This window comes from Bombus affinis, unplaced genomic scaffold (genome assembly GCF_024516045.1).
Source record: "Bombus affinis isolate iyBomAffi1 unplaced genomic scaffold, iyBomAffi1.2 ctg00000080.1, whole genome shotgun sequence".
Taxonomy (NCBI): domain Eukaryota; kingdom Metazoa; phylum Arthropoda; class Insecta; order Hymenoptera; family Apidae; genus Bombus; species Bombus affinis.
The window spans coordinates 723,479-737,659 of NW_026108828.1; the positions used below are offsets into that span (position 1 = coordinate 723,479).

General features: G+C 40.4%; 1 long non-coding RNA gene across 1 annotated transcript; it reads right to left on the minus strand.

Moving 5' to 3' along the window:
* Nucleotides 1-12,924: 12,924 nt before the first annotated feature.
* Nucleotides 12,925-13,851, minus strand: LOC126927263 (uncharacterized). Its single transcript, XR_007715336.1, has 3 exons — nt 13,799-13,851; nt 13,238-13,330; nt 12,925-13,135 (listed from the first exon to the last, which is right to left on the minus strand). It is a non-coding gene; the product is annotated as an uncharacterized LOC126927263 (long non-coding RNA).
* Between the last annotated feature and the right edge of the window lie 330 nt (nt 13,852-14,181).

Sequence of the window (14,181 nt, forward strand, 5' to 3'; positions counted from 1 at the left end):
ATTATGATTCCGGTGCCGCCGTGGGCCTTTCCGCTGGGGTGTTGGGTATGGTAGAACTTGTATCCGTTTATGTTCAGGTAGTTTTTGTCGGTGAAGTGGGTTTCAGATATGAGCATTATGTCGATTAGCTGGTGTTTTAGGAAGAGTTCTAGCTCAAGTTTGCGTTGCGCTAGACCATTGGCGTTCCACAGAGCTATGCGTCTTGGTTTTATTTTGTGTCTGGGCGTATTAATTTTTCCATTATGATTGTTAATAGCGATAGCAAATTGTTTATTTGCTCTGATTGTTTCTCTATTAGCTTTTCAAGTCTAGAGACGTTGTCTGCGTTAGGTGAGGTGTGGGCACTATTTTGGGGAGGATCCCTGTGGCTATTTGATGTATTTTGAGTGCCTTGTACCGCTTGGGCATAGGAGTTTGAGGGAGTGGTGAGTTTGATAGGGCTGGGTGTTTGATTGGTTGGGGGGATTGGGATAACGGTGGATTTCGGCGAGCTGGGTGTTTGGTAATTTTCCTCTTTTGTTCTAAGTTTGGGGTATTTGCTTGAGTACAGAGTTTTGTAGGCTGAGCAGCCTTTGTAGTTGGCAGGATGATCACCTTGACAGTGGATGCACTTCGCTGGGGTTTCCGGTGATTTCCTGCACTGGTCGGTGGGGTGTGTACCTGCACATTTGACGCAGCGGAAGGTGTGGTTGCAGTATTTCTGTGTGTGCCCATATCTTTGGCACCTTTTGCATTGGACTATCTCCTTTTTGGTTTGCGGTGGTTCGAATTTAACGATGGCGTTCATTATGCGACTGATATTGTAGATTTCCTTGTTGTTTGGTTTCTGTTTTAAGTCAATGAAAAATAGGGATAGCGGGTCTTTTGTGACTCTATGCCTTATGTTGCTGACATTGGTGACTTCGTGGCCGAGTTTCGATAGTTCTATTTTTAGTTCGTCGATGTCTGCGGAGTGGTGGATGTTTCGTAGCACCACCCGAAAAGGTCTTTCTTCTTTGAGTTGGTAGGTGTGGAAGTTGGCGTTCAGGGCCCTGAGTGTCTTGGTGAGCTTTCTGTAAGCTTCTGGATTCGTAGGCAGGATTTTTACCTGATTGTTGGTTATCTTCAGGTTATAGTCCTCCTTGGAGATATCTCTTTCTAAGGACTTGGTCATTGTCTGGATGTCGATGACATCGTTAATAAATATTGGTGGGGGAGGGGGGCGTCTCTGTGCGTGGTGGTTAAGTGGTGAGTCTGCGGTTTCCATGGCATCGTTGGTGGATTCCAAAATTGCGAACCTGTTGTGGGTGTTAATTTGCGTTGGTGGATGTTCGTTCGAGTTTGTGTCTGCTGGTTCGGTTTTGCGTTTTTTCGCCTTATTGGCGTCGTTGGCACGGGGGGATCTGCAGAATTTCTGCCACGGGGGGAGTAGCGCGGGGTAGTGATGGGTTTGGACAGGCGAGCCTGGTCGTGATTGTTGGGCCATCATAGAGCTAGCTATTTCAATATGAATAACTAGTCGTGAGGCTATGCGGCAGGGATCGGGTTGGGGTTAGGTGCGTAGGCTTTTCTTCTCTCTGGCGGATAGGAAACACTTGGGAAGATAGGAGCACGTTGTGTTCACTTTCGACGGTTGGGCGACACGTGTTGTTTTCGAACTTCACTGGGCACTAGAGGCACGTCTGCACGCTTCGGCACTCGACAGCGAACTGGCAGTATACAGCTGAGGTGGTGATTGTACCATGACAGTCTTCTATTGCTACGTTTGTTGCTTGGAGGTAGTCTTTCTGGAATGGTTGAAGTTCGTAGTGCTTGATGTTTGACTTGATTATGATTCCGGTGCCGCCGTGAGCCTTTCCGCTGGGGTGTTGGGTGTGGTAGAAGTTGTAGCCGTGTATTTTGAGGTAGTTTTTGTCGGTGAAGTGGGTTTCGGATATGAGCATCACATCGATTTGCTGTTGTTTTAAGAATAGTTCTAGTTCGGCTTTGTGCTGAGCTAGACCGTTGGCGTTCCACAGAGCTATTCGCATTGGTTTTATTTTGCTTCTGTGCTTATGAATTTGTCCATGAAGCGTGTGAGTAGTGACAGCAAGTTGTTAATTTGCTCAGTTTGCTTCTCGATAAGTTTTTCGAGTCTGGTAAAGTTGTCCGTGCTTGGTGGGGTGGGAATTCTATTTTCTGTGTGTACACTGTGTGTTTTCGAGTTGTATGCGTTTCCTTGCGTTGCCTGCGCATAGGATACTGTTGGTGTGGTGAGTTTTTGGGGTTTAGGTTCTTGTATGTTTATGTCCTTGGGTCTCAGTTTTGGATACTTTATATTATGTAGCGATTTGTAGGCTGAGCATCCTTTGTAGTTCGCAGGATGCTCTCCTTGACAGTGGATACACTTGGCGGGGGTTTCCGGGGATTTAGTGCATTGGTCAGTGGGGTGATTACCTGCACATTTTACGCACCGGAAGTTGTGATTGCAGTATTTCTGCGTTTGGCCGTACCTTTGGCACCTCTTGCATTGTATTATTTCTTTCTTTACAAGAGGTGGCTCGAACTTAACTATGGAGTTCATCAGCCGATTGATATTGTAGATTTCTTTATTGTTTGTTTTTTGTTTTAGGTCTATAAAAAATAAGGATAGTGGGTTTTTTGTGATTCTATGCCTAATGTTACTGATGTTAGTTACTTCGTGGCCGTGATTTGACAGTTCGCATTTTAGTTCGTCTAGATCGACTGAGTGATGGATATTGCGTAGCACCACTCGAAATGGTCTTTCTTGTTTGAGCTGGTATGTGTGGAATTTGGCGTTTAACGTTTTTAATAGCTTGGTTAACTTTCTATAGGCGTCTGGGTGGGACGGCAGTATTTTCACTTGGTTGTTGTTAATCTTTAGCTTGTAGTCTTCTTTGCTGATGTCTTTTTCGATAGTTTTAATCATTGACTGTATGTCGATTACGTCGTTAATGAATATCGGTGGGGGAGGGGGAATTCTTTGAGTATGGAGATTATTTACCTCTTCGGTTGTAATCATGGAGTCTTCCGTGGACTCCAGAATTGAGAATCTATTGTAGGTAGTCACTTGGCTGGCTGATGGTTTGGTTTGAATCTTGTTTACATTTGTCTTGGTCGGTTCGAGCTTTCGTTTTTTCGTGTGGTGGTCATTTACCAGGATAGTTGCGTTGCCCTCTTGCCACGGGGGAGGAAACATGGCGGTGTTATAATTTTGCTCCGGGGAGCCTGTTGGAAATGATAGAGCCATCATCGAGCTAGTTAGTTCAGTGTGAAAGAACTAGTCGAGAGGCTGTTAACCCCTGGCTAGGTTAGTTGGATTTGCTTTCGTCAGCTGGGCGTCACGTGGAGTTTTGTGAACTTCACAGGGCACTGGACACACGTCTGCACGTCTCGGCACTCAGCAGCAACTGGATGGTACTTGCTACTTTGTGGACTTTGCCGGGCACGTCTGCACGCCTCGGCGCTCACGAACGAACTCTATATACATATTGTACACACATATACAGGTACACGTGATACACGTGTAACGATATTACAATATTACATTATATTATACTACAGGATGGGAGGGGATGGACTGGGAGGGGAGGGGAGGGGTGTTCTGTGGGATTAGTATAGTATTCGTATATCTATTTACATATTTACATATTTACACTTAATTCAGTGGGCGTTGCCGTTTTGTGGCTCTTTATCTTGTTGTTTTTTGTTATGGGTTCCGTATCCACCAATATTTTTTTGTGTTTTTTCTGTGTTTGTCTTCTGTATCCTTTTGGGGGAGGGCCATGTTGTATCTCCACCTAGTGTCTGCAGTACGGCTATCTAGGTTTTCCTCGTATTGAATAGATTTCATTCCTATTTTCCTTTGCATATGATAAATTATGGGTATGTTGTTTTGGTCTTGGAGACAGTTTCTTTCGTCTAGGTATATAAAGGCTTCGGGGGGGATGTAGCCTGTTAACAGAGTGATTTTGAAGTATGCGTCGTTTGGGTATAAGCAGCCGAAGATTAGGCTGTTTTCTTTGATCTTCGCGGCTTGCGAGAAGTGATTTCTCGTTAGTTTTAGGATGTGACAGTCGATGCGGTGGATGTTGGCTAAGTCGTATATTTTTTTGTTTTTTACGTATTTTCTGTATCCGCTGTGTTCAGATCTGTAAATGCTCAGGCAAGCTCTGATGCATTTTCTTTCAAATATGCGAATTTTTTCCATTATTGACGCTGGTATGTTGTACCATATTGGACAGCCGTAGGTTATAATGGGTCTTATTAGCGATTGGTAGCACATGATTTTTACTTTGCTATCGAGAAGTCTGGAATAAAACAGCCTTTTTGTATTCCAAAAAGCTTTGCTGGCTTTGGAGAGTTGGATTTCGATATGTTGCTTGTAATTTAGTTTTTCATCTATGTTTATTCCTAGGTATTTTACGCAATTTTTGTGTGGTATGAGGTTCTCTTCGTTTGCTTTTTCTTTTAGGCGGAATTTCCTGATTTGTTCCCTTTCTGCTGGGCCGATTTTGCTTGTCATGGGTCTGAATAGTATGGTTTCGCATTTGCTTGCGTTAATTTTTAGTTTCCATGTATGATAGTAATCGCTGATTTTGTTAAAGAGTTCTTGCAGTTCTGTTCTTATCGTTTTGGTTTTGCGGCCTGTTACGTAGATGATTAGGTCATCCGCGAAGGCTATGGAGCGTTTATGTGTGGATGCGTTGAGGTTAAAGAGGTTTAGTAAGTCGTTATTGTAGATGCTGAAGAGTAGCGGGGAATTTACTGTTCCTTGTTGCAGGCCGTTCTCTATGGAGAATTCCTTGCTTGAAGTGTGCGAGCCGTCGGTCATTATGAACGTTTTGTTTGTTATCATGTCCCATACTATTTTGATTAGGTATTCGGGGAAGTTCTTTTTAATTATTTTATAAATGAGCCCTGGGATCCAGACGGTATCGAAGGCTTTTTCGATGTCTATTAGGCAGGCGGCTACTCGTTGATTTGCGTTAAGTGCCCAGCAGATATCCGACGTAAGTTTGTTTATTGCGTGGATTGTGGAGTGTTTGTGGCGGAAGCCGAATTGGTTTTCCGGGATTATCTTATTTTTTGAGCAGAAGGCTGCTAGGGGGTTGTTTATGATCATTTCGTATACTTTGCTTATGTTGGGGAGGAGGCTTATGGGTCGCAGGTTTCCAGGTGATGAGCCGTCTTTATTTTTTTCTTTGTAATGGCTATGAGTTTGGCTTTTTTCCATTTTTGGGGGAAGTACGTGTTGTTCAGTGCGTTATTAAACAGTACTGTGTAGTACCATTTTATTTTGTTTGGTAGGCGTTTGAGCGAGATGTTTGGAATGCCATCGAAGCCGGCGGATTTTTTGTTGTTTAGCGTGGAGAAGATTGTACTTAGTTGATTGAAGTTTGTAAAGTAGTTTATTTCTGGGTCGGGCTGTTTGGGGTCGTCCGATGTGTTTTCGTTTGAGAATGTGCAGACTGTTTTGTTTAGCGCTATGTCTTGTTTTATTTTATTTTTTAGTATGTTTGTTTCGGCGATGATAATTCTGTTTAATTGTTCTCGGCCCATGTGTTCGTTTTGTGTGTGAGTTTTGGCGAAGTGGGTGCCGATAATGTCTAGTTTTTCCGTTGTTTTTGATATTATGAAGTTGCCCTCTGTGTCTTTGTTGGTGTTGTGTATCTCGATGCCTGCTTCTTGGATGAGGGAGGCTTTTTCTGGAGGCAGTTTGAGGGGCGGGATGGAGTTTTGTTCCTTTGGTCTGAAAATTTGATTTATCTGCGGGAACTTGCTAGCAGAGTCTTTTTGGAGATATTTTTTATTTTATTTGTCCAGTATTGATTTATAGAGTTTGCGAATTCTTGTTTTAGTTGTGATTTTATTTCGTGTAGCAGGTACTTTAGGAATTCTATGTCTTCTCTTTTGTCGTAAGAGTAGTTGTGTCTTAGGTTGTTTAATTTCGATAGTATGTAACTTTTATCTCGTTGTAGTTTTTTTATTTTATAGTTTATATATGGCTCGCAGGAGTCTTTTTTTTTAAATGTCGGTACGGATTCTTGTATATGTTTTTCTATTTCGTCTATGAACGAGTCGATTTGTCTGTCTGTTAGGTTGACATTGTTGTAGATTTTTAGGTCGCAGTTCTGTTCGAGCAGGTTTTGGAACTTTTTCCAGTATGTCTTTTTATAGTTGAACCTGGGTGTTTCGGTCTGCGTTTCGAGTGTTAGGTAGTCGGATGTGTTTTTGCTTATCTGAAATACTATGGCGTTATGGTCGCTGTCGTAGTCTATGGTTTTGAGAGTGTTATTTGGTCGTAAGTTTTGGAATTTTATTCGGGCGTCTGCTAGGCATATGTCTAGGTAGGAGCGTCCTTTTGGGTAAGAGGGTAGCTCGGAGCCATAGAGGTTTGTTTTGTAGAAAATGCTTTTATTGTCTAGCCAGGTTCTGACGGAGTTTCCTCTCGTGTTGTTTGTTTCGCTTTTCCAGCTGGTATGTTTAGCGTTAAGGTCACCGGCTATTATGTAGTAGTTTTCCTGTTTGTCGAGCTGTAAAAGTTGGAAGAGATCGTCGAATTCGTCGTTAAATTGATTCTGGTTTCCGTGGGCTGCGTAGGCTGCGGAGATAAATAAGTTTTCCTTATTGTTTATTTTTATTTTTATGATCGTCGTCTCTAGGATTTTGAATTTTGTTATTTTGTCGTTTTGTATTGTTTTGAACTTCAGGGGGTTTTTTATGAGGATTGCCGTTCCTCCTCCTTGGGTAGCGTTTGGTCTGTCATGTCTTATTATAGAGTAGTTTTTGTATTGCACTTTATGTCTATAGTTCAGTTTGGTTTCTGAGATAAGTACTATGTCGGGGGTTTCTTTCTTAATTAGTGTTAGCATGCTGTATCGTTTTGGTTTGAGATTAGTGAGTTGGCGTTTATTGAGATGATTTTCAGATGTTTAACTTTTATCTGGTTTATTTTTTGCTGTGATTGGTGGACGGGTGGGTTTTGGCTAATCTTCGTCTATATTTTCGATGATGTTGAAGATGGAATCGATTCTTTCTTCATGTGTATTTAGTGCTTTTTTTATTTCGTTTAGTTGTGTTTGTTGTTCGCTTAGAGCTTTTAGAATGCTTTTTTTGAAGTCTTCAATGACATTTATTATGCTTATTCGGGGTGAGTCTATTGTTGGGTTGGGGTTTTGTTTGACTTGTGCCGCTATGTTTGTTACTTGTGGGCTTGTCTCGTTTATACTTGTTCTTTGTTTTACTATGTCCGCGAATTTTAGCTCGGGGACGTACTTACGGCTTATTTTGGCGATTCTTTCGGCTTTTGCTGTTTTTGCTTTGATGATTTTTTCATTAATCTTTTTGGGTAATTCGACGAGTTTTGGGCATCCTTTGTATGATGCAGGATGTCCGTAGTTTTTGCAGTTTACGCAGTAGATTTTTTCTTTGCTTATTGCTGCTTCTTTTTTTATTTTGCACTCGCCTGGCCCGTGCGGTTCAGTGCATTTTACACAGCGATAGTTTAGATTACAGTTTTGTGCTGTGTGGCCTATTCGCTGGCATTTGTAGCACTGTGTGATATCGTTTTTTTAAATTTTTTCCCATGCTATTTTTAGATAGTTAAGTCTGTTTATTTTTAGTAGGTTCCCAATGTTGCTATCGGGGGAGACTTGAATTATATAGATTGGGAGCAATGTGTTGTTCTCCCTTGATTTTCTTGTTGTGAATCGAGTCACTTTGGTGAAATTAACTTCTTCTATTTTCAGGGCTTTTAGGTCTTCTAGTATTTCCGCTTCTGTGTAGCTGTTTCCTAGCCCTTTTAGTAGGTACGTGTGGGGTTTTTGAGATTTTGGGGTATATGTGAAATAGGCCGTGTTGGCTGCGGTCAGTATTTTTTTTGCATTCGCGTAGTCATTTATGTTTTGAAGATAAAGCACGTGCTTACCTGAATGGATTCTTTTGATATGGAAATTCTTGATTTTGAGGGAATTTTCCATGAGTGCTATTGTGTCTTTTGGGTCTTGTAATGTTATGTTGATGGGGGGTGGCCTGGCCCCATTTGCTGATGTGGGGGGGTCTGCCTGGTCTTCAGCGGGGTGGCTGGGTGGCAGGCCCTTATGAGTTTGGTTTTTCAGTAATGTTAAAGGATGTGGTGTTGTTTTTTTTTGGCGGAGCGGCGGGTGGGGGGGGGGGTGCTTGTCCGGACGGTATAGCTTTTGCTTGTGGTTATTGGTGACGTGTCCGGGGGAGTGGGCTGTCTGGTTGCCTTTTCCCTTAATACGTCGTTTTTTTTTTAATGTTTTCGATAATGGTTTCATGCGGTTGCGGTGTGCAGGGGTCTTGGGCTTGGAGGGCTTCGAATCTGTTTTTTAATGTGATTGCCATTGGTTGAGGTTGTGGGCTTCTTTTTTGTTTCATATTTTCGTTTTTATCGTCGTGCTCTTCTTGTGAGTCGCTTTCTTCTCCTTTTAAATTTTCTTGTTTTGTGTTTATTTTGTTCCTGGTTACCAGGTTTGGGGGCGGATTGAGTTTCCGCGTCTTTTGTGTAGCAGTTCTTATGCTGCTATCTTTAATTATTTGTTGTTTTTCTATTTTTCTTTTGATTCCTTTTTTTGACGAGCTTATGGCGGGTTCTGCCTCCTTGGTTTCGATTTCATTCCTTTCTTCTTCTATTTTTAAATTGTTTGTAGAGAGGTTGATGTTATCACTATTTTTTCACTGTTTAGCACTCTTTTTGTTTTTCTTTTTTTTTTTGCTCTCTCACTGTCTACTGTGCACTGTATAGCTTGCCGCGCTCACTGTTAGGGCCTACGCCTGTTTATCCCTTAGGGCCGAGAGGTCCGACCTGCTCGGAGGATTACGGTCAACTGAGAGTATGTACGTATGAAAGTGCAGAGAGTGAAACTGAAAAACAACCTTTTATAACTAGCGAGAATGTGAGACAATTGAGAGATAGAGATAAGATCAAGCGAACCGATTTTTATGGTAACCCAGTAACGTACGTAGCGAAAAAATTACCAGTGGATTTTAACGAAACGATGAGATCCGAAAAGAAAGAAATTATGTGGCTAAAGAAAATATTTCTCGAATGCAAAATAGAGATATTTAAGTATACGCTATGTGTAGATAATACTAGTGTCGTAAAATTAATTAAGAATCCTGAATTCCATCAAAGAAGTAAGCATATTGATATAAGATACCACTTTTTGCGAGATTTATACAATAGAGGCGAAATTGATGTAACATATGTAACAAGCGAAGAGCAACTGGCAGATATATGTACAAAAGCGTTGCCAAAACCAAGATTTGAATATTTAAGACAAAAGTTAGGTTTGAAAAATAAAAAAGATGTTAAGAGGTAATTGCTTATAGAGATGTAGAGTTTTTAGGGAGGGTGTCGAAGTGACTATCACTTCTAATATAAAAAAAAAAACTCTACATGATCTGTTTAGTCTTCTCGTAGTTTTTTTAGTAATAAATTAATTTGAATGGAAAAGAGAAAGGCAGTTGGCAAATGTATTTGTGAAGACATTGACAAAATCAAGGTTCAGATATTTACGACGAGAGTTAGAAAATATTCAGATATAATTGTTTGTTGGGATGTAGAGTTTTAGGGAGGGTGTTGAAGTGGTCACCACTTCTAGGAAAACTCCACATTTGGTCTTTTTAGCTTTCTCAAGCGCTGAAGCCATCGACAGCATATAAACAAAGAATAGCAGGGAGGCAGACCCAATACGGTAGACAGGCGACGTTGGCTTCGGGGTTCTCAGTCATAAAGTAACACTGCTAGCGTGCGGATCTGGACCAGCTCAAATTGTATTCCTGTATTTCATTATTAAGTCAAATATATACTTTGTATCTTACACTTTATCCACGCGTTTTTCTCTCTTTATATACTGAATAACCTCAACAATTTTAGCCGCTCTATCTCCGCTAGTTTGCAGACTAAGAAGAACCGAGTTTAAAGTTGACGAACTTCTATACGATCGTGCGAAGTTAAGATTTGAAAGAACCAAATATTCGTTGCTCTCCAGGTATACAATTTTCATCGTATTATTTATTATTTTATTCTTTGTAACTTATAATTATTTACACATCATATCGTTCTTTATAACAATGTACGCATACGTGGATTCATCAATTACTTTTTTTTCTTCTTTTTTAGGTGGAGTTAGAACAATTATTAATTAGGCGAGAATTAACAGTTAAAATTACGGACGAATCGAGTCGCTATGGTTTTCATTCCTTGTTCGTCAGGAGCCTCGCTAAGGAAGCACGTCTTCGTCGGTGAAGCTTATAGCATGGTCGCGAAGAAGCTTATTTTTCAATTGGAATCATAAATTATTAAGCAATAACATAGAAATTTGCTTCATCCCGCGCTCAATCGCCAGGGACGTGTCGTAAACTAGGTATCTCCGCAGGGTAATTTGGAATTATATTACAGCGGTACAAGTTGCCGAACTTCCTCACCCGCACAGATATCGTGATCTTCTCGGAAAACTAACATCTCGTGTTAGTTCAAGTAGCGTCCCATCTTTGCCAGTAGAAGGCGCGCCAAGAGCACGTGAAAGGTTGGTCATGACACTCGCGGCATTCACACCTCGAACACAGAAAAAGATACTTGTTAACGTTCAAGCGGTTCAGATATTGTTCAATTTTCGCGCGACACAAACGTTGTTCAAACTTGGAACGCTACAGGCATTTTTCAACTCTGTTACGAGGAAACTTATACATATTCATTGAAGACATACGAAAGAATACGCGCTGTATTCGTTATCATGCGTTTTTTTTTATTAGAGTTCAGACTTTTATGGATCGTCATTATTGGAACAGCAAGCGTTCAGTTCTGTTCTTCCCTACGTACTCATAATCTTGGCTGATAACCGCCATTCGCTATATACATCGTTGGTATCGACGTCAAAGGATTAACACAGTCAAATACACAATCCATACAATCCGATTTGATTGATTTTAGATCTTGCATCAAACAGATCTCTATATAAACAGATAATTTCTGATTCTAAACATTTGTATTACGTTCATCTAATTATTAGGATATTAGATATATTATAAAGGAAGATATTATGTATTAAATAATCTGCCTCTTCTTCCGCTTTGAAATCCTCTACAAACGCCATTTATAGTCGTTCAACTTTTCAGCTCACGGAAAAAAACATTACGCGTATTCCTAGCAATCGCCCAAAGACTCGAACGTGTGCTTCGATAAAGCTCGCTTAACTTTCATCGACACATCGATAACTTTGCGTTCCAAGATGTTATTACGCCCTAGAATCCCTAACATAATTTTGTAACCAGAATTTCTGTGCAAAACAATTCCATCGCTTTGTCACGCTTAACGGCTTAATCATCGAAACATGTATCATAACGCACGAATTATGATAAAAAAGAAACTGTCTTTCGAATAAAAGCAATCCGTTTGCCAGGTGCGCTTAAGGATATACAGGACGTCGACGGAGCAAGTGTACGAAATACAGCCGCTGGAGGGTAACAGTTCCGCTCAACGTTACACTCAACAGCCGAAACAACGATTCTCTGAAATGCCTACTCCGTCGGTTTCGCCGACATCTTCTCTCCGAAAGCGCGTCTCGGAACTGCCAAGAGCCGCGAGTGCATCCGTTTCCGGTGCTGCGGGCATTGTCTGCTCTAATACGGATCTGATATCGATCCTAAGCTCGTTAGCGTCTTCCGCGACGGAAATCAACCGATGCGGCGAGGAAGCGCCGAGTTCCCGGGACGATAGCAAATCAAACTGGCCCGGAAAAACGACCGAACAGAAAGGAAGACGATCGAAGAGCTTCCGTTCCAATAGCTTCGACGTGTCGACATTGCACGGAGCTAAAAGTAAGCTTAGCGGATCCTCGAAAGCCGCTATTTCGACCTTTATGGCACCGTCGAATTGGTTCACGAAGAGACACCAACCGATGTCGAAGAAGCCGGAAGATTTAGTAACGGCCAGTTTAAGTCTCAAGTTCGATAAATCGAAGGTAGTGAAGGCGGTGAAGGAAACGTTGGGTAAAAAGTCCCCTAATAGCGAGGTCAAACACAAAGTCGTATGGGACAACACTAGTGGAACCAAAGTGGACGCTCAGCTAAGTTGTATTGCTCGTTACGATATCGTTTCTTGTTTAAGAGCCATCGTAGGTGAAAGGAGGAATGCAAGAACGCACATAATACGCAAAAATCTATGGCAGATTCAAAGTACAGTACTCGTTGTGATATTCGGTAAAGATAATAAGTTCTCCTATGGAGATTTCATTTTTCAAATTATTCTCGTACAGGTACGTGTTTGCATAAATAAATAACACACGGTCTCTGCGTAAATACCCAGGCCAGTTATAAATATTTCAGTTTGCCAACGATATCTCAACATGTGGGACACTCACATGTGTGCTACTTCGTGAGCGATGATAAAGGCGCTGGTCAAGCCTTCGTCTCGATTTAACGCGCACGATCTCGCGGGATCGCATACTCCTGACACAGGTGCGTAACCGGAAGGACCTCCTATATCTAACCGCGTCAACCATACAGCAACATCGAGATTTACGCCCTTCGAGGACAGCATCTTTCTGTTCCATTTGTTCACGTTCTCGAGAGATCGTCTGGCATCGCCACGGCGGACCTACGACAACGTTTAATATTTTCTTAATAAAAGCTAGCTAATATTACGAATATATTATATTTATTATTACATCATGCATTATATACTATATATAAATATTCGTCAATGATAATAAATATATGTGCAAGTAATCGTGTTGTTGATTGTAATCAAATGTAACTTGTAACGCTATTAGTATTTTAATCTTCCTGAAAAATGTTGAAATGTTGATTCGACAGCAGAGAAGAATAGCAGAAAAAGAAAAGTAAAAGGAATCGCAAGTGTCGTATATCAATGATATTATCATAGGTCTATAACATTAAATTAAGATTCCTAAGAGATGAAAAAGGTTTAATAGTCGATTATACAGATATTTCGGATACACGATAAATGCGAGGTTTGTCAATGATCCGTGAAAATTGTTTGTTTGGAAATTTGTTTCCAAGGGATCGTTCACGGTTGTCCAATTTAACAAAATGGAACTCGTTGCATTTTATCGATCTAAAACGTCATGCGCAGATATTTTGACCTATATAATTTATATACCATACACTGTACAGATAAGTAGAAAATAAAATAATTGACACTCGCATAGGCGTATCTCAGATAGTTACTACTTTAGTTAAATGATTTAATTTAATGGAAATCGCTTACCATAACGTCTCGTTTTTCCGCGTATAAAATCATTCGTACGATCACTAGAATCATGTTGGATTCGAGCGATGGGTCCATGTAAATTGCACTGACCTAGGATTAAAATACGTACGAAAATGTAACAGGCGTTAAAACAGTATTACAGCCTTACAAATAAATTATTATTCAAAACTCTCGTAAATACATCGTATCTTATATAATTTTCCTAAAAAATTAATTTTATTCGTTATATTTATCTTAGGAAATGTACGTTATTAATCTCAACAGCATTGGAAAACCAATTACCGAATGGCTGAAATTAATCGATTACAAAATTCCATTACGGATAAATTATTCGCTGAACTTTTTAAAAGATACGTGCAAGCTTTGAACAGTGTAAACAGAAAATACAGAGCTTCCGTCCGAATATACGATCGAGATGTTTGAAAGCAAGTAGCGTACCTTGAAAATACAGAGATACGCATAACTCTGCCCTATGTTTCCCGGTTGCTTGCGTACATATGTAGGAGGAGGTATTCTATATCTAAGTATAATAACAGAATTTCGTTTGGTATTACTTACGATGTTTAAAAGAGCCAAGATATATTGCTGTACTCGAATTCCATGAAAACGGAGTAATCAGCAGCTATTCCAAGCTCTAGCCATCGTGGCGGCGAATCCTTAGCAGCTGGTCTTTTCTCTATGAAATGACTTATCTTAGAAATCGACTTATCTTCCACGAAATTAGAAAGTCTACTCGACTCGACTTGATAGCTTAAACGCATGATTATTAAAAGCATAAATTAATATCTACGAGCAAGTATTCGTGGAATAATTATTATGATATAAATAATTATTTCAAAAGTATAATTTCAAAAATATCAATTCGGTATCACCGTGAATTTCATCCTGCAAATTTCTTTAAAATTCTTGACAAATTTTGGTAAACGTATTCCTCCAGCAAA